This window comes from Pseudophryne corroboree, chromosome 6 (assembly GCF_028390025.1).
Source record: "Pseudophryne corroboree isolate aPseCor3 chromosome 6, aPseCor3.hap2, whole genome shotgun sequence".
In the NCBI taxonomy this organism is placed as follows: Eukaryota; Metazoa; Chordata; class Amphibia; order Anura; family Myobatrachidae; genus Pseudophryne; species Pseudophryne corroboree.
In genome coordinates, this window is record NC_086449.1 from 47,176,264 (window position 1) to 47,194,908 (window position 18,645).

General features: G+C 47.9%; 1 long non-coding RNA gene across 2 annotated transcripts in view; it reads right to left on the reverse strand.

The window, feature by feature from the left end:
- The window catches only part of LOC134936046 (uncharacterized), a 406,776-nt gene that overhangs the window by 337,692 nt on the left and 50,439 nt on the right, over positions 1 to 18,645 (reverse strand). The gene's annotated exons all lie outside the window — the stretch shown is intronic.

Here is an 18,645-nt window from a genome sequence, read left to right on the forward strand (position 1 = left end):
TGAGCCACTAAAAACCGTGGATCTAAAATATCTCACGTGGAAAGTGGTCATGTTATTGGCCTTGGCTTCGGCCAGGCGTGTATCAGAATTGGCGGCTTTGTCATGTAAAAGCCCTTATCTGATTTTCCATATGGATAGGGCAGAACTGAGGACTCGTCCTCAGTTTCTCCCTAAGGTGGTATCAGCTTTTCACTTGAACCAACCTATTGTGGTGCCTGCGGCTGCTAGGGACATGGAGGATTCCAAGTGTCTGGACGTAGTCAGGGCCTTGAAAATTTATGTTTCCAGGACGGCTGGAGTCAGGAAAACTGACTCGCTATTTATCCTGTATGCACCCAACAAGATGGGTGCCCCTGCTTCTAAGCAGACGATTGCTCGCTGGATTTGTAGCACAATTCAGCTGGCGCATTCTGCGGCTGGACTGCCGCATCCTAAATCAGTAAAAGCCCATTCCACAAGGAAGGTGGGCTCATCTTGGGCGGCTGCCCGAGGGGTCTCGGCTTTACAACTTTGCCGAGCTGCTACTTGGTCAGGGGCAAACACGTTTGCAAAATTACTAAAAATGTTATACCCTGGCTGAGGAGGACCTTGAGTTCTCTCATTCGGTGCTGCAGAGTCATCCGCACTCTCCCGCCCGTTTATATATAGTACTGTGCAAAAGTTTAAGGCAGGTGTGGAAAAAATGCTGCAAAGAATGCTTTCGAAAACAAGTGCTAATTGCGTTTTCTTCATTGATAAAAAAAAAAGCTAAGTAAATGAACAGCAGATAAATCTAAATCAAATCAATATTTGTGACCACCCTTTGCCTTCAATACCACATCAATCGCAGCGTTCGCCCAGCCACGCCTGCGGTTTTCTAAGCACTCCCTGAAAACAGTCAGTTACCACCCAGAAACGCCCACTTCATGTCAATCATCCTGCATTGTGCCGTGCGACTGTAAGCTTCGCTAGAACCTGTGCAAAACCACAAAGAACATTGTACCCGTATGTCGCGCATGCGCATTGCGGTGTATACGCATGCGCAGAAATGCAGATTTTTAGCCTGATCGCTGCGCTGCGAACAACGGAGCTAGCGATCAACTCGGAATGACCCTCTATAGGCGGTGACTATCTGATCGCAGCGCTGCAAAAAGTAGCTAGTGAGCAATCAACTCGGAATGACCCCTGTATATTTACATTTACAGTCCATTTAGCTGTCTTTGGGTCCTATATATATTCCCCATATTAAACACATATATACATTGAATAAATATATAGCTATAACATCACTTTATAAGACTGGGGCTCATTTATCAACAAATGATAAAACTTATTGTGAGTGGTAAAACTTGTTGCATATGATAAATGGTGCCTCAGCCAATCAGCTCCCAACTGTCATTTTTCAAACACATGGCAGTTAGGAGCTGAACATATAACAGTTAGGAGCTGAACACATGGCAGGAGCTGAACACATGGCAGTTAGGAGCTGAACACATGGCAGGAGCTGAACACATGGCAGTTAGGAGCTGAACACATGGCAGTTAGGAGCTGAACACATGGCAGTTTGGAGCTGAACACATGACAGTTGGGAGCTGAACACATGGCAGTTAGGAGCTGAACACATGGCAGTTAGGAGCTGAACACATGGCAGTTTGGAGCTGAACACATGACAGTTGGGAGCTGAACACATGACAGTTGGGAGCTGAACACATGGCATTTAGGAGCTGAACACATGGCATTTAGGAGCTGAACACATGGCAGTTTGGAGCTGAACACATGACAGTTGGGAGCTGAACACAAAACAGGAGCTGAACACATGGCAGTTAGGAGCTGAACACATGACAGTTAGGAGCTGAACACATGGCAGTTGGGAGCTGAACACATGACAGTTAGGAGCTGAACACATGGCAGTTGGGAGCTGAACACATGGCAGTTGGGAGCTGAACACATGGCAGTTAGGAACTGATTGGTTGGAGCACCATTTATCATATGCAACAAGCGTTACCATTCACAACTAGCCAGTCAACCAAACCCGACATGCGGGACGGAATAGCCCTGTGATGGGCATCCCCCCGCATGTCTATGGACATGATGATAGTCCTGCAAAATTTTCCAGGGCTACGATCAACTCGGAATGACCCCCTATAGCTACTCTTGACCTCTCCAACTCGCTCCCTGATCCATGTAAGGGGATACAGGTCCCCACATTGTGCAGGTCCCTACACTAGTCCTACACTGCTTACCTACAGTAACAAAGTCGGCCTAACCTTTCTGGCCTAAGGTACATTTAAATAGACAACATAACGTGAAATATAAACATTTCTTAGGCTGGGTACACACTATAGCAATATGTAGTTCTTGTTCGAGTGACAAACAATATATCTGTACGGGATCGGCAGGTGTGTACACCTGTATATCTGTGAATGGCATTGGCCCTGCAGCACAGCCAATGCCGATATATCTTGCAGATAAGTTGTGGGTACGGCTGACTTGCCGACTGTCCCCCTATACTGGAGGCATGGATTAACATTACGGATGGGCAAGAAAATTTAATGCCCGGCTGTGATCTCTACACAGGCATATCGAGCACTCTCCCAGGCCGTCTGGCAGTCGGCGGATATGTCTGTGTAGTGTGTACCCAGCCTAACAGTTGTGCTACCACACTTGACCTGCGCGGACACAATTTACAACACACCACAAGAGTAAAGGCAGTAATTACGATACTACCCCTTTAAATCCTACCTGCATATACAGAGTTGTCCCTTCAAGACCTGCCTACAGAGAGCTGCCCGGTTTCTTTCTTCTACTGGAGTTTAGGACAACTTTTGGCAGGAAAATAGACCTGTAAGTAGACAGCCCCCCACACCCTATGTGAGGCTTCAGTTGCACTGGCCTGGGCCTAACCTGCTGGCTTATTACAATTTAGATTATTAATTGGGACAATATCACTTTGTCATGGACCCCAGTCCAAGCTTATCAGTATAAAGGGCATGGACCCTATGCCTATCTACCTGCTAACCTATTAATACAGTGACCTGTTCCTAAAGCCCAGAGCCACATACCATGGGGTCATGCCTTTGGCCAGCCTAGTTAGCAGTAACTTCATCAGGCACATGGGCTCTCTGAACCACAGGCCTAAGACCTGACTGTGCCTACAGCCTTAGTGTGTGACACCTACTGGTCTAGGGAGGACCCTACCTGTATGTCCGGCAGAGGCTGCAGTAGTTAGCTTTTGTTTATAGCATCCCTCCACTAGCAACAATCTCCAGGCCTCAGCTTCTTTTCTTCTGCCGCTGACCCGTCACGGTCAGCAGTGCGCCTCTTCTTCTGTGCATCCTGCCAGGACTGCACATCTTCCTATTTGAACGCTCCTTCTTCTGGCCTCTTACGAGAGCACCAAAGCTCTTCCCAGCACATGTAGTCCTGCACGCCTCCGCCGCCGGACTTATTGCTTTGCTCAGCAGCAAGCGGGCAGAGCTGTGATTGGCTCACCACAGCCACTTTTGATTGGCTGCCAGTCCACGAGCCACAATTGGCATAAGAGGGACTGCTCAAGGGGTCGAAGTTGCCACCAATGGTATGTCGGTGATGGAGAGACCAGATCTACCAGCGCACACAAGCAATGCTCAGATAAGAAAAGTGGGTGTCACAGGGTTTGCACGGTCCGTTGCACGGAAGTGCACGAGAGGAATGCTTAAACTGTCATTTGCATATTTTCGCAAGTGAGTCCATGAATAATCTCATCCACATATGATCTGTGTGCACCTCTGTATCTACAGCCTGAAGAAAACAAGACATACGATCATCCTTCTTCAAATCTATCCCTTGTCTCAAACTATTTAGTTCAATCCAGGTTTATTATACTTGGAAAATAAGTGGGTAAAGCAGAATCAGTCTGTTAAAGAGTAACTTATACACAGGTTATGTCACAGTCAGTAGCGCAGACAGAATCGGTTCCTTCCCGGCTGGCAGAAACGTGACAGTGACAATTTCTCAGGAAATATTTGAAGACGTTTCTTATGAACAGACCAGAGGGAACGATTCCCTGGAAGTGAGAAGTGGATTTAATGCTGCACTTTAAGTGGAAGTTCAAAGTTTGTTGATACATGAGTTATTAATCCCGGCTCTGAGGACACAATTCATCGAAGTTACAGACACAGATTATAAAATATGGGGGTTTTTTTGCATTGTCTAGACCGGCGGTGTCTCAGATAATGGCCTTGGTCACTATCCTTCTCATATTAGGATGCTGATGCAATTCCTCTTTCCTGGGGTGTCGCTCTCTGCTCTGGTGCTTCTAGCACACTCTGGTCTGTATCTCAATGCTGAGGTCAACATCACTAGCATCAAACACAGTACCTTGTCCCTACGGTCTTTAAATATTTCCATGGTCTCTGTTCCCTTCAAGCCACTTGCTGCTTCAGTCTTTGACCGTGTAAGGGTTGACCATCGATCATCGATGCTTTAGCAACTGTCGATGGTCTGAGCCCAGTGGTTGAGTAGTTTCACCTTTGATGGCCAACCACTGATGGTATAATATAGTCGGCTGATACCGATGGTGAAACACAAGTGCGCTTGCGAATGTAAAGGGGCAAAACGCAAACCATCGATGTCTCACCGTTGATGTATTCCTGATGGCCCGAAACCATTGACCACCTATGTTAGAGCCATCAATGGTCAACACTACCCTGTGTCAACGACTGGAAGGACCAGGGCTGTGTCGGAGGGACAGCCTAGGGGTGGGATACCTGGGTGGGCTGCTGTATCCACCCAAAGGGTGTCGCCTAAGCTCGCGTAGAGATTCATCACTGCTACCGGGGGGAGGTGCGTGGTAGTAGTGCAGGTTTAAAAACACCAAACTGCAGTATAGTTGGCGGGCCTGTAGGTGGTGGCACACATTTGGCCCGCAAGCCAAGGTTTGGATGCCCCTGTGGCTTTATAATGTAATATATATATATATATATATATCTCAGGACGCATCAGGAAACAGGAGGACTAGTCCCTTCCTGGATATATTGGAAGAGAGGTGACAGACAGCTCCTGAGGTGTTTCACTACTTTACTGCTGGTGTCAGGGATTGTAGTACCAGGCCTATCAGTAATTTATTGTGCCTGCTAATTGGCTGACCTACAGATGGACTGTTATCTACCTCTGTATTTGCCTTTCAGGCTGATAAGCAGCTCTGTCCCTCAGCTATATATCTTGCCTGTTGTCTGTGTCAGATAGTCAGTTCCTAATAATGCTAGGGAGAGATCACAAAGCACAGCGGGAGGCAATCACACATTATATAGAGAGCACCAACACATTACACAGCACTTTACAGTCCCTTCCACAATGGAGCTTACAATCTAATTTCCTTCCCACCGGTGCAAAACATATACAGGCAGTTTATACAGAGGCCAATTAACTTACCCCTATGTTTTCGGAATTTGGAGCAGAGCCATACACTCTGCAACTCATCAGCTGGTCAGGTGGGAACCCAAAGCCCCATATGTGGCTTTTATGGGAGTCAAATGAGTGTTAACAGTTGGGGGTTCTTATCCTGTGACCCCATCCCCTGCCTTTTTGCAGTGCCCCCCACATAAATAAATACATACATACATACATACACCTCCTGGGCCAACACCTTAATTCTGAAGATATTTCCAGCTACGCTGGCAGGTTACATAGTGGGGCACCTGCTGCAGGAACACTGGGTGTAAGGAAGACGTGTAGATGTAACATGTCGGGATGCAGAATAACAGTCTGAAAGTAGAATGTCAGCTCTTGAGGCCACTTGCATGAGTTATTGCCTTCAAATGCGCTGTAGCAAAGAACTGTGCCAAAGAGATGTAATAAAGTTGTACATGTAGGTCATCCTGAGCAGGGCTTAAAGTGGTCCTGAAGAGGTGGTGGAACTCATTCACTATACATGTTATGCCACCCAGTATTGCCCCTTATACACAATTCCCACAGTAGTAGTGCCCCTTACACATAATGACCACAGTGTGCCCCTTATACACATCTCTGCCTCTATCACTCTATCAGCTCCATGCCCTGTATCCCTTCAGTAGCTCCCCCACCTCTCTTGTCTCTCCAGCCACCTCTAATCTTGTCTTCAGCATGCACATAATCTGCCCACAGTTGTAGTTGCCCTTACACATAATGACCACAGCAGTGCCCCTTACACATAATGACCACAGTAGTGGCTCTTATACACATAATGCTCACAGTAATACCCCTTAGACACATCTCCGCCTCTGTCACTCTAGCAGCTCACTGCCTGTGTCCCTCCAGCGGCTCCATGCCATCTCTCCAGTAGCTTCCCCACCTCTCTTTCCCTCCAGCCACCTCTCATCTTGTCTTCAGCATGCACAGAATCTGCTCCTCTTCATGGCTCCTCTTCACTTCAGCAGCGGTGACAGCATGACATCACATACACCGTGCCGGAAAAGGAAACCAGGGGACCTGAGGAGGGGATGAATGCTGTCCAACAGCAGTGGTGCAAGTGTGTGGGTACGGGTGGGTACGGCGTACCCGTAAGAATTTAGTCGTGGGTACGCCATACCCACACCGACGGGCCGCCGCTCCTCTTCCCTTCCTCCCTCTGCTGCCCCACGCCACACCCGCCGCACTGCCGCTGATGTGAGGGGAGGAGAGCGCAGCCTGCGCCTCTCCTTCCCCTCAGTCTCCGGCGGGTGTCTCAGTTTAATTCAGCGCCGATACCCGCGAGCTCTGATTGGCTCACGGATCGGCGCTGAATTAAACTGAGACACCCGCCGGAGACTGAGGGGAAGGAGAGGCGCAGGGTGCGCTCTCCTCCCCTCACACAGACAGGGGGCAGCGGTGAGCAGGGGAGGAGGGGGGGACACATGTATACCTGACACTGGGGGATATCTGGCACTGGGGGGGCATGTTTATATCTGTCACTGTGGGGCAATGTATATCTGGCACTGCGGGGCAACGTGTATCTGGCACTATTGGGGTCATACGTGTATATGCCACTCCCCTCATATGTGTATCACGCCCCCATTGTCATTGGCCACGCCCCATGTGGCATTTGGCCACACCCATTTTTTGTACCCGTAAGACATTTCTTTTTCATCCACTAGGGGTCACTGGAGTACTCTTGGGATATGGACGGCTTTAGCAAGAACAGGGCACTGAATATTTAAATTTAGAACACTCCACCCCTCCATATCCCAGAGTACCTCTGTGTTTTTTCTGTGCTCACAGCACTAACAAGGCTTGTGTGGAGGTCCCACACTTAGTTGAATATTTTTATTCATTTTTCATTTTTACCTTTAAACTTAGCACATCCCTTCCCAGTTTCTGTAAAAACGTGGGTCCGGGATAGTGCCGCTGCACGGAGGCAGCGCATGGCGTGTCGGTCCTCACAAAGAGCACCCTCACAGCCACACGCAGCTCACACCTGCTGGAAAGGCTGGACGGAGCTTACAGAAGAAGCTCCGTCATAGCCCTTACTACATGCGGCACGACGAGCAAGGTATGCTGGGGGGGGGGGTCAGGGCGGTCAGCTCACGCTGCCGCTCCGCTGTGTGGGGAAAGTGCTCCTTTACCGCCGGCCCACCGCTGCTTACATACACCCGCCACTGATTACAGGTGCCCGCTCCCGCCGCTGATTACAGGCGCCCGCTCCCGCCGCTGATTACAGGCGCCCGCTCCCACCGCTGATTATCCGGCCGCCGCTGTAAGAGGCTGTCTACGGGGACACCGCTCGGAGCGGCCGCATGTCACTCAGAGACGCCGGCCGCTCTTCCGGACCGCAGCTCCCCGGCGCTATACACAGCGCTCCCCGGCTCCCTGCTTCCGATAGGCTCCCGGCACCCGCTCCCGTCCGCTGCAGGTACATGAGGGGAGCAGTAGGGGGGGGAGAAGCTACCTCACAAGCAGCGCAGCTGCAGGGGGGGTGAAGGGGAGTAAATGCCCATAGCAGCAGCACCATATAGCAAGGCTGCATGGGTTAATAAGTCATAGGCTGTTCAGCTTTTTAAACAGGGAGTTAGTTACAGGCTATCAGTGTAATAACCTAAACTATGTTTCTAACTGTAAGCATGGCAGCCATTTTTAACCATGCTTCCTGTTCTTTCTGTTTCTGATTCCAGAACATTCTTGTCCTACATCTCTACTCCACCGGATGGCGCAGGGGTTTTAGTGGGAATGTGGGATCAGATTTCATATAGTACTGGCCACGTGTACTGCACTGCGGCCATATATATATATATATATATATATATATATATATATATTTATTACACACACCTTAGTACACTTTTACTGAGTCGTGCAAGTGTCTGTCTTTTGTATATTGTATTGTCTGTCTGCATAATGAGTAAGGCACCAGCATTCACTGCAAGGTCTGTAAGAGCTGATGGATCTACCACATGTACAGTATGTTTTGTGAAATCAGCTACAAATACAATTTTGGCTCCGGTTTCTAAGCCGGTTTCATCCCCGGACCCTCCATTGGAAATGCTAGAATGTCTTGGCTGGGTTGCAATCAGAATTGGCCGCCGCTCGACAAGAGCGGGAAGCGAAAGATCTGAGTCTCGGGTGAGACCGCCAGAACTACCTGAGGGGTCTCAGCCTTGCCAAATGTCCAAGTCCACTTTGGGTAGATGGGATAAATTTAATTTGTCTTATGATTTACTAGTTCTGCTATGTTGTATTCTGACGATTCCATGCCAGACCTCACTGCGCAAGGGGTAAGGAGGGCGAAGTGGACCAGCAGTCAGATAGTGAAGATTTTGACAGCCCAGGCATTGATAATCTCATCAGAGCGGTGCGTCAGTCTCTGAAGTGTACAGAGACTGAGGAGCCTCTGACAAATGATGAAGTTGTATTTACTAAACGACAGAGATCTCCAATGTTTTCCTGTTTCGGAATCTCTTAATAAGATGTTAGTAGAAACACAGAAAAATCCAGATAAACGGTTTTCTATACCTCGCCGATTTAAGTCTAGTTACCCGTTTCCAGAGTCTGTGACATCTACATGGGAGAATCCGCCAATGGTGAAATCGTCTGTGTCAAAAACTGCCCTAAGTGACGATCACCTTATACTTCTCGCTGATCAAATCTGGGAAGCTGTTGAGTATCTATGTACAGCTTCTACTGACGTCTGTCAGCTCACTTCTCGCATTTCCTCGTCGCTAGTTACGGCACGACGAGCACTCTGGCTGCGATCTTGGCAAGCGGAGGCAGAGGTTAAGAGAGGTATAGAGGAGTTACCTTACGGGGGCGTGAAGTTGTTTGGTCCTCAATTGGACAAATGGTTTCTGAGGCCACGGGAGGGAAGTCTGTTTTCCTACCATTGCCTCCAACGGTACCTAGACGGAAATACTCTGGCCCGGCGTTCAAATCTTTTAGACCTCAGCCCTGTCGAGGCCGTGGTAGAGGAACAGCCATGCCTGGCAGACGAGGACGTGGTTTCCAACAAACCAACACCAGTCGTCAGGACGCAAAGGTCACCGACAAGCCAGTGGCATGACGGGCTACCTGCCCATCTCGGTTCTCCGATTGTGGGAGCACGCCTTCAGACGTTCCATTTGGCGTGGTTCCAGACATCCGCGGATGGGTGGATCCGCAATTTAGTGTTAAGAGGATACAAAATAGAGTTCGACTGTCTTCAGGCACTGCGGTTTTTCAAGACAGGACTGCCTCTGTCGGACGACAAGAGGGCGGTTCTGCAAATTGCCATTCAGTCCCTACTGGATTCAGCTGTTTTGATTCCGGTCCCTGTACACCAACAGGGTCAGGGTTATTATTCCAGTCTGTTTGTGGTACCGAAGACGAATGGCTCAGTCAGGCCAATATTGAACTTAAAGGGTCTCAATCGGTACGTCACTTACTACAGATTCAAGATGGAATCTCTGCGCTCAGTAATTGCAGGTTTAGAGCCAAAGGAATTCATGATTGCGCTAGATCTCAAGGACCGATTTGGCAACCTCATCAGATGTTCTTGCGTTTTGCACTACGCCAGAACCATTACCAGTTTCAGGCTCTACCGTTTGGCCTTTTGTCAGCGCCTCGGGTATTCACCAAAGTGATGTCTGTGATGATAGCTCATCTCAGATCCCTGGGAGTGATAATAGTTCCGTACTTGGACGATCTGCTCATCAAAGCTCCGTCTCAACAGATGCTCCTCCAACATGCGTTGCTAAAGTACAATGTACTAGTTCAGCACGGTTGGATTGTCAAATTCAAGAAATCACATATAATTACGTCTCAACGACTTCATTTCCTAGGTATGATTCTCGATTCGGTAAATCAAAGAATTTATCTACCAGAACGGAAAGTACAGATTATTCGTCATCTGGTACGATTAGTGCTCAAGCCACGCACAGTCTCTGTACATTTGTACATTCGCCTCTTAGGCACAATGATGGCGGCTTTCGATGCGCGTCAGTTCAGGAGATTTCACTCAACACAATCTAACCACAGGGAACTGGTTCGGCGCCTGGAATTGGATAATTCTAACGACGGACGCGAGTCTCAGAAGTTGGGGAGCTGTAGTTCAAAATTGTCAGCTCCAGGATCTCTGGGTGGATCACGAAAGATTGCGGTCTATAAATGTCCTGGAACTCCGGACAATTTACGATGCGCTACGACAAGCAGTGCACATGCTTCGGTCTCAGCCTGTCCAGGTGCAGTCAGGCAACGCGACGGCGGTCGCGTACATCAACAAACACAGAGGAACGAGAAGCCGCATGGCAATGTGGGAAGTAGCTCGAATCCTCAATTGGGCCGAGCATCACCAAGTGATATTGTCGGCAGTGTTCATTCTGGGACTGGACAACTGGGGGGCGGATTATCTCAGCCGTCGGGATTTGCAGCCGGGAGAATGGGCATTAAATCCATAAGTGTTCACATGTTGGTCCAGAGATGGGGTTACCCTCAAGAGGACCTGATGGCCACAATCACCAAACGCCCCAGTAGGTGTCCAGAACGAGAGATCCAAAGGCAGTGGCGGTGAATGCTCTCACAATCGCGTGGCTGTACAGCCTCGTGTATCTGTTTCCACCATTGCCGCTGCTCCCTCTGTTGCTAAAACGGATCAAAAGAGAGTCCGCCACAGTCATACTAGTGGCGCCTCATTGGCCTCGGAGAGCTTGGTTCTCGGATCTCCGCGGACTACTCGCAGACGATCCTTGGCCGCTCCCACGATGTCCGGACTTGTTACCACAGGGTCCAATTTAGCGCGGCTGCGGTTAACGGGGTGGCTGGTGAGACCGCCCTCTTAAGAAGAGAGGGCATTCAAGAATCGGTTATACCAACCATGTTACGAGCTAGGAAGCCAGTTACGGCAGCTCATTATTACACAATTTGGCGTGCCTATATAGGTTGGTGTGAAGCTCGGAAGTTTCCGACTTCATCTTTCCGTTATCCCGTCTTTCTTATTTCTACAGACGGGGTTAGATGGAGGTCTGCGTTTATGTACACTTAAGGTGCAGGTATCTGATTTGTCAAATTACTTTCAAAGGCGATTGGCTCTATTGCCGTCGGTACACAGGGTCCTCAAAGTACAGCCTCCATTCATTCCACCTACAGCGCCATGGGACTTGAATCTGGTTTTAGATTTCTTACAGTCTTCATATTTTGAACCCTTACAACAAGTGGATATAAAGTTTCTCACTTGGAAAACAATTTTTCTTCTAGCCTTAGCTTCGGCAGGGCGTGTTTCAGATTTGGGTTCCTTGTCATGCAAGCCACCGTATTTGGTGTTTCATGATGACAGAGCGGAACTTTGGTCGAATCCCGCTTTCTTACCAAAGGTAGTGTCATCTTTTCACATTAATCAACCAATAGTAGTTCCTGTGTTAACAGGATATTCTGGAACTCTGGATGTGGTAAGCTCATTACGCGTTTATGTATCCCGAACGTCTACAGTACGTAAGACGGATACGTTGTTTGTTCTCTATGATGCGGCCAAGATGGGTTGGCCAGCGTCTCCGCAGACCTTATCCAGATGGATACAACTGACTATACGTCAGGCTTACCTTCATGCTAGGTTGCAGCCACCTACATTCCACACGTTCTGTGGGAACTTCATGGGCCGCTGGTCGTGGAGCTTCTACGACGCAGCTTTGCCGTGCGGCTACATGGTCTTCAGTGCACAAGTTTGTGTGCTTTTACAAGTTTGATACGTTTGCGGCATCAGCTTCTAGCTTTGGCCGCCTAGTGTTACAGGTGCCAAACAGCTCTCCCGCCCAAGGGGGAAGCTTTGGTACGTCCCAAGAGTACTCCAGTGACCCCTAGTGGATGAAAAAGAAAATAGGATTTTGGTACTTACCAGGTAAATCCTTTTCTTTGAATCCATAGGGGGCACTGGACGCCCACCCAGAGCAGTTTTACCTGGTTTCTGGTAAGTTCAGGGGATCTTATGGTAACACACTCTCACCGACTGGTTCAAATTATCAAGTACTGGTTATGGTGTCCACTGTTTAGTTGTCAGTAACGTTATGTGTCAACTTCATTGTTGTCCGTTATGTTATATGTAATACTCCATTGTCAACCTCTCTATAGCTCCTGTTCGGCTCAGTAAAAAACACTGAGGTACTCTGGGATATGGAGGGGTGGAGTGTTCTAAATTTAAATATTCAGTGCCATGTTCTTGCTAAAGCCGTCCATATCCCAAGAGTACTCCAGTGCCCCCTATGGATTCAAAGAAAAGGATTTACCTGGTAAGTACCAAAATCCTATTTTTTTCTACTTGCACCACTGTCCAACAGCCACAGTGTGTGGGTACTAGGAGGTGGGCTGTAGATGGAGGAGGTGGCTGCAGCTCATCAATAACACTAGTGTCACCTGCATCATCTATTGATGTAGGTGATGGGGCGAGCTTTTCTGTTGGAATTACTGTGCAGGGCAATGGAAGTGGTGGAACTAGCTCCCCCTACCATTACAGGTGGTGGAACTCAGTTCCACCTCTTTCCCCTCCCCCCACTTTAACCCCTGATCTTGAGGAATCCTCTTGCAGGGTGTGGCACAACATGTTGACATGGTCTGAATGTCAGCAGAATGCCGACTTGTATGTTATGTTGATATGTGAAATGCCGACATTCACAGAATGTCAACAATGTGAATGTCGATAGTTAGCTCTAATCTTAACTGCAGCCTAACACTAACGTGAGCTGTCAACATTATGACAATAGCTTTCAAAAACAAGACTCTGGAGAAACAGGTGTGCACACCACATACTGTGAGCACCATGGGCACATGGCGGCTGGTACTTCTCCTATCTTCCAGAACTTTTATAGTCAGCACGTCAGGGGCTCTCTCGTCAGGACCCGTGCACAGGAGCACCCTGCAGTGCTTTGCATCAGTGTGTAGCGGGGCTGCTGTATCTGTCACTGAGCAGAGGCTGGAGGCTCTCATCTCATGCTTCACTGCTGCTGCACAGCGGGAGAAAGCAGATCTCACATACATAAGTGCTCAGAATCTGCCGATCCATGCTATGATCTACAACAGTTGTTATTATTATTATTACCAGTTATTTATATAGCGCACACATATTCCGCAGCGCTTTACAGAGAATACTTGGCCATTCACATCAGTCCCTGCCCCAGTGGAGCTTACAATCTATATTCCCTATCACATGTACACGCACACACATTCATGCTAGGGTTAATTTTGTTGGGAGCCAATTAACCTATCAGTATATTTATGGATTGTGGGAGGAAACCGGAGTACCCGGAGGAAACACACTCAAGTACGGGGAGAATATACAAACTCCACACACTTAGGGCCATGGTGGGAATCAAACCCAGGACCTCAGTGCTGTGAGGCAGTAATGCTAACCATTACACCATCCGTACAGTGGATTAATATAGGGCAATGTCAGCCGCGTTCCAATTATCATCTCTCTCCATTCCCATGTGTGATTCACAATGATTACAAACAGACACTGAGGGCGGGATGTATTATGTATTGCATAATGCATATACTATGTGATACATCCCGCCCCATATCGCATGTATACTGGCACTTGCCGCATGCATGAATGCTTATGCTCAGGACAGCTGTTTTCTGATAAGAGCTGTCCCTTGCGATGAGAAGACTACTGGGTTTATGACCCAGGAGACCTTTTGAACATGCTTGGCCATCAGCCAGCGCATACAGAAGCTGTGGGGGGATTTATGCGGTAAGAAGCCCATAGGCTTCTATAGGCAATGCCATCTCTAGATGGTGTTACTTATCGGACACAAGCTCTGGAAAGTTTTGCTTTGCAGAGCCTGATGCGTATGGGCACATCACAACCCCATATAATTATATGGGTACTGCTGCGCTGCGGGGTCCACAGCAAATATCTCTGATGACTGCTGTGGACCAATTTAATACATATGGGGAACCAAACTTATTGCAGAAATACCTCAGAAAACTGCAGTTTTCAGAGCTTTGAACACATTATCATGCTTGATACATTCACAGGATCCCATAGCACTATACAATGGGACTAGAACAAACCACAAATAGCCTATATACAAGTAGATGCAGGCAATTCCCAACTTTACATACATAATTACAATATGCAGAGAAAACAGAAGGGGAGAGGGCCTCTAAGAGCTTACAACTTAGAGGGGATATGCCTGGTCGCAAAAGGAAGAATAGGGCAGAGTAGGGGAGGGCAGAGGATGGAGATCTTGCAGATGGTACCAGACGAGAGGAGTAGGAGGACCAGGTGAGCAATGTGAGTAAAGACATCAGGAGAATTGAACAGAGAAGGTGGAAGGGAAGAGCGGCAGTTGGAGGGTGCAGAAGAAGAGAGAAGAGCAGGGACTTCAACACTAGACAGGAGAGAATGTGGTAGGGAAAGAGGAAGTAGTAGGTAGCCTGAAGGGAGTAGATATGAATGGTGATGGTTTCAAACTTGGAGAAATAGTGTGTGGTATAGTCAAGTGCAGCAAGGGACGAGAGAATGACATCCAAATTACAGAATATGAGGAATTGCTCTGTAAATTTAGTTAATTTTGGAAAATTTCCAGGGACAAATCAGTTCATTGAAATAATGTGACATTTGTTTCAGAGCTAATAAATCCTCCAGGTACCATATTTCAAGTGGACCTCAGTGTTTCCATAGAAACTGACCAAATTGCTGGCTCCCGCACCTTTGGGCTCCCTGGAGTTGCAAGTAAGAAAATAGAACAATCAATTTATGTTAATTAAATATGAGGGAGCAGGGTATCAACTAAAGGTGGGGAGAGCTGAGGAAATACATTTTCCTGCAGGGACAAACATTTCATTTCTATGACAGTCTTCTCAATTGAACATGAGAAGTCACCAATGTCTGTTTCCATCACAGAGAAATTATTATTGCATTTGTTCTCAATCTGGAATATTCTCTCTTCCATCCATTTTCTCTTCCTCTCCTCCTCCCACCTATCCTCTCTCCACTCTTTCTCTTTCTTTCTCTCTCTCTCTCTCTCTCTCTCTCTCTCTCTCTCTCATGTTTCTATTCCCTTTGTTTTTCTATACCTATTTTTTCTCCTTCATCTTTCTCTTGTTCTCTTCCGATCTTTTTCTATCTCTATCTTCATCGTGTCTCCCGTTTTCTCCACCAGTCTATCTCCCCCTTCTCTCTGTTCCGCCGCCATTCAAAAGTCCTTTTCAGTGGATGAATACCACTAACTTGGTATGAAAATTCCCCATCCACTGTGGTGTACACACTTGACTGACCTGGCCAGTACCAATTTTGAGAAGAACCTTCCTACCCCATTCCTCAATTCGTGTCAGACCCTGTTTTGTGCTCTGTCATCCTGATACCACGGCTCTGCTCTATCATACTCCTTTTGCATTCACCTTTTCCTTTATTACCTACTATTAGACTATTTCACTCTGTCGTTTTCTGTCACTATTCCCTCATATAGCCACATTATTCCCCATTAGTTGCTATTATTAGGCGCTTATGGGGTATATGCAATTGCCGGCGAATCGCGGCAATTTTTCGCCCGTTTTTTTATTCGACACAATTCGACCGTCGAATTCCGGCAAGTGGGTGCCGGAATTCAACATATTCAATAAAAAATGGATCCGACAGTCCCGCTGTCGAAAAATGGCCGATTTGACAGATTTTGTAAAAATGTTAAAAAAAAACGGGAAAAACTGGAAAAACCACGAAAAAAAATTGCATGGGGTCCCCCCTCCTAAGCATAACCAGCTTCAGGCTCTTCGAGCCGGTCCTGGTTCTAAAAATCCGGGGGGGAAACTGACAGGGGATCCCCCGTATTTTTAAAACCAGCACCGGGCTCTGGTGCTGGTGCAAAAAATACGGGGGACAAAAAGAGTAGGGGTCCCCCGTATTTTTTACACCAGCATCGGGCTCCACTAGCTGGACAGATAATGCCACAGCCGGGGGGTCACTTTTATACAGCGCCCTGCGGCCGTGGCATTAAATATCCAACTAGTCACCCCTGGCCGGGGTACCCTGGGGGAGTGGGGACCCCTTCAATCAAGGTGTCGTCGTCCCCAGCCACCCAAGGGCCAGGGGTGAAGCCCGAGGCTGTCCCCCCCATCCAAGGGCTGCGGATGGGGGGCTGATAGCCTTGAGTAAAATTATAGAATATTGTTTTTTTTCAGAAGAACTACAAGTCCCAGCAAGCCTCCCCGTAAGCTGGTACTTGGAGAACCACAAGTACCAGCATGCGGGTGGAAAAACGGGCCCGCTGGTACCTGCAGTTCTACTGGAAAAAAAATACCCAAATAAAAACAGGAGACACACACCGTGAAAGTAAAAGTTTATTTCATACATGCCGACACATACATACTTACCTATGTTGACCCGCCGACTGCCACGCCTTCCTCGTCACTGAAGAAACCGGGGTACCTGTGAATAAAATTATACTCACCTGATCCAGTGTCCGGATCTTTTAAAATAATCCTCGTACTTGGCAAAACAACAAAACGGCAACCCGGACCAAACGGACTGAAAGGGGTCCCATGTTTACACATGGGACTCCTTTCCACGAATGCCGGGACCCCACGTGACTCCTGTAACAGAAAGGTCCCTTCAGCCAATCAGCGAGCGCAACGTCGTGGCACTCTGCTGATTGGCTATGCGCGTCTGAGCTGTCAGACAGCGCATCGCAAAGCCTTACCTTTATTTTCAATGGTGGGAACTTTGCGGTCAGCAGTGGGGTCGCAAAGTTCCCACCATTGAAACTAATGGAGGGAGCTGTGTGATGCGCTGTCTGCCAGCAGACGCGCATACAGCCATTCAGGAGAGTGCCACGAAGTGGCGCTTCCTGATTGGCTGAAGAGACCTTTCTGTGACAGCAGTCACGGGGGGGGTCTCTGCATTCGGGGAAAGGGGTCCCATGTGTAAACATGGGACCCATTTCAGTCCGCCTGGTCCGGGTGTTCGTTTTTTTTTTTTTTTGCCAAGTACGTGGATTATAATAAAAGACCACAGGACACTGGATCAGGTGAGTATAATTTTATTTTCAGGTACACCGTGGATTCTACTTGGACAAGTGGACAGAGGTCGGCGTGTGAACATAGGTAAGTATGTGTGTCGACATGTGTGAAATAAAGTTTTACTCTCACGGTGTGCGTGTCCTGTTTTTATTTGGTTATTTTTTTCCAGTAGAACTACAGGTACCAGCGGGCCCGTTTTTCTCCCGCATGCTGGTACTTGTGGTTCTCCAAGTACCAGCTTGCGGGGGAGGACTGATGGGACTTGTAGTACTACTGGAAAAAACAATATTCTTTCAATTTTCTCAAGGCTATCAGCCCCCCATCCGCAGCCCTCGGATGGGGTGGACATCTCTCTATCCTCCATTCACTTCCTGATCTCACCTTCTTTCTGTCTCTCCTCTCTCTTTCTCATTCTCTCTCTCATTATCTCTGTCACTCCCTTCCCCTCTCTCTTTCTCTTTCGCTCTCTCTTTCTCAGGAATCTCTATACCTCTCTGCTCTTTCCCATTCTTTCTCTCTCTCCCTTGCTCTCTATCTCCCTTTTTGTCTCTTTCTCTTTTTCTCCCTCTCTCTCTATCATTGACCTTGTCTTCCTCCTCTCTACTCATCTCTCCCTCAGATCATACTTGGCTTAGTCCATTGCTACCATAAATTCTTCATAAATATTTCTACAGCCTTGCGCAGCTGAAGGTACTCCAACAAAAGAATACACGCTGAAATGATAAAATGATTGTGGACAAGTATTCTTGGAAACAAAGAAATTGAGAACATCTGACAAAGGGCAGTATGCATCAAGCGCATTCCATCACTGATCGCATTCATATCAGCATGAAGAGGACTCCAGCAAAGGACAGCTCTCCTGATGAAACCTGTTCGTTTGCTGTGTGGGGCATTTCCAGGTTTAGGACCTGGTCAGGGACGTGCAGTCAGGGGAGGCAGGGGAGGCAGTGCCTCCCCTGTCATAAATGATTCAGATAATACAAAGAAGATGCATATGACACATATTCTGTGTCATATGTATCTTCTTAATATTATTCTTAGGATTGCTCCCCTCTGTATGTGTTTGGGAGGCACCGATCGTGGTGCCTCCCGTTGTCACTGGGGAAAGTATGGGAGCGGGGGGCGGGGACTAGCCTTGGTCTGTAAAAGCCCATTGAAAATATATGGGAAAGCGGCACCATTAGTGGTGCCGCTTTCATACAGGGACGTGCTTTCAACCTATGAAAGCACGTCCCTGTCAGTGAGGCCACAGGGATT